Genomic DNA, 2,946 nt, shown 5'->3' on the forward strand with positions numbered 1-2,946 from the left:
ATCAACTACTTCGATGAGTAGCTTCCTACAGTCACAATTCAGTGTTTGGGTTGCGAGGTACGCCAAGCTGTCAGCATAGCAATTCTCCTCCTGTAGGAAATGGTGTATAATGACTTTCTTGAAAGAAAACAGTAATTGATTTACAACTTGAAGGTACTTAGAAAGGTTACCTTCATCAGTGGTATACTCATTGGCAACCTGGCGAAGGACTAGTTATAAATCGCTAAAGACCTTGAGCTCCTGAACTTTGAGCTCTAATGCCATACGGAGTCCCATGATCAGGGATTCATACTCAGCTTCATTGTTGGAGGTCACAAAATCGATGCGAACTGATTTTTCTACCATAGAGCCATCTGGTGACACTAGGACTACTCCGACTCCGCTACCGCCTGGATTGCTAGCTCCATCCACGAAAAGTGACCATACCGATGGGTCGTGTTGTTTAGAGGTCGAGGTGTTATCTTCTGGTTCCCAGTTCAGGTCGTCAATTGGGAAATATACTAAGAAATCAGCAATGACCTAACCCTTCTGAGAAGTTATTGGGGTGAACTCAATGTGGTGTTCACCGAGTTTTTCTACCCATACTGCCATGTGAGTTGTCTTGTTGGCTTTAAAAAGGATCTTCTTTAGCAGCAGGTTGGTGAGCACTTTGATTGGATGTGCTTGGAAGTAAGGCCTGAATGTTCTTCCTGAATAAAGTAGTGCCAGTACTGCCTTTTCAATGTGGGAGTAGTTCTTTTCAGCTGGCAACAATGTCTTGCTTGTGAAGTAAATTAGTTTCTCTGCGTTATGTTCCTCTTTAAAGAGAACTGAACTGATAGCAAAGTCAGACATGTACAGCTAAGTATAGCCCCAGCGTTTCACCATCGATCGGTTTTGCCAACACAGGTGGTGTTGTCAAATAGTCCTTGAGAGTAGAGAACACTTGGTGGCATTGCTCGTTTCATGAGAAATGTTCACCCTTCTTGGGAATTTGTAGGAAAGGCCTGCATTTGTCTGATGCTTTCGATATGAATCGGTTTAGAGCTGCCACCATTCCTAACAGTTTCTATATCTGCTTCTTTGTTTTTAGGTCGGGCATGTCCAAGAATGCTCGAATCTGATCTGGATTTGCTTCTATCCCACGTTGTGAGACCTGGTACCCCAGAAATTTCTGAGAGGACGCTCCAAAGAGGCATTTCTCAGGGTTAAGTTTCATCTGAGTTCGCCAAAGTCTGGAGAACGCTTGTGTGAGGTGATCTAAGTGATCTCCAGCTTTCTTGCTTTTGACGATTATGTCGTCTATGTAGACTTCCATGGTGTCACCTAACATGTCTTGGAACATATAGGTGACGAGTCTCTGGTAGGTCGCTCCAGTGTTCTTGAAGCCGAACGGGAGGACGTTGTAACAGTAAATTCATTGCTCTATTACAAATGAGGTTTTCTCTTAGTCTTTTTCTGCTAGTGGGATTTGGTTGTAGCCACTGTAGGCATCCATGAATAACAAGAGCTCGTGGCCACATGTATGGTCCACTAGTCGGTCAATTCTTGGTAAAGGGAAACTATCTGTAACGCCCGTATTTAAAATACGTATTTATTTATTTATTAATTATTTAATTTATTTATTTAAAATTTGTTTGACTGGATTTGGGATATGTGGGCCTGATTTCTGGGCCCGAGTCTGTGTTGGGCTTAGGTTTCAAACCCAAATATATATTCATATTTTTCTAGAGAATATGGTTTTTTGATAAAACTAAAATAAAAATGGAGGCGGAGATAAAAGCTCGTTGGTTAGAGCGTTGGAGCGCGACGATTCGGACTAGGAGGGATTCGTCAAGTTGATAATTAAGGTGAGTAGTTATTTTTGCTATTTCACCGAGCTATAGTTTTCCGTGTATCGGTGTATACCGACATATTTTTATGTCTAAGGTTTCGGCCTATTGATACTACTTATTATCCTGTTTTATTCGATGTCGTGTCTGTCGTGTTGTTAAAACTCCATTGAAATTCGGAAAAATGGAGGTTTGAACTGTCGAACCTTGATTGGGATTGGTGGTAAATATCAACCAGTAAATAGGTTGAACTGGTATACAGTTTCGGATTGGTGGTTAAATTGTTGTGGCGGTTTTGTATTGGTTGGCTGATGTCGGGGTGTGACAGTTTGGTATCGAGAATTTTGGTTAGCTTAGACTTAGGTGAGTCTAAGTGATTCTCGGATCGTGGTTTATGGGTAGTGTTTAAGAAGTATTATTTTCAAAACTATTTCCGCTAGTCGTTTTACTTTTACAAAGAAAAGAAAAGAGATACAGAAATAAAGAGAGTCAATATTTTTTAGTGATTTGTTTATATGTGTAATGTGTATATTTATATTAGTTACTCTTATGGAGTGCATATGAAATGCTTTTATTTTTCCTTATCATATGAGGAGTGGTTATATGTGTAATATGTTAATTATTAACGGATTTGATTAAAATGATGTGTGCTGCTATAATATTGTTTTATTGTTGGTGTTCATTCTCACATGGAGTATGGATTAAATACGACAACATGTCTGTGAACTTTGTATTTGAGTGTTATGCTATTATTCAAGAAACAAGGAGATATTTTAATCTATATTGAATGTGTTGCATTAACTGATGACTTTGTGACGTACTAAGTAAGAAACTAATTGCCTCTGTGTTGGAGGAACTATCTCGCCTCACTCGTACACTTTAATGGATGAATAATATTTTAAAGTATAAGAGGTTAATTTGTTAGATGTGATTAGTAAGAAATAGACCGAATAATAAATAAAATATATGTGTATTCCTTTTGAGATGTGTATACTTGCGTATACACGCTTTCTTATATTATTGTGTGTAGATGAACTATTACCGTGGGTATACGATGATAATATTGTTCCACCAACATGACACGATAGATTAATATTCTTAAATTAGTTTCATATTGATTTTTGCATATTAGAGT

This window comes from Coptis chinensis, chromosome 8 (assembly GCF_015680905.1).
Source record: "Coptis chinensis isolate HL-2020 chromosome 8, ASM1568090v1, whole genome shotgun sequence".
In the NCBI taxonomy this organism is placed as follows: Eukaryota; Viridiplantae; Streptophyta; class Magnoliopsida; order Ranunculales; family Ranunculaceae; genus Coptis; species Coptis chinensis.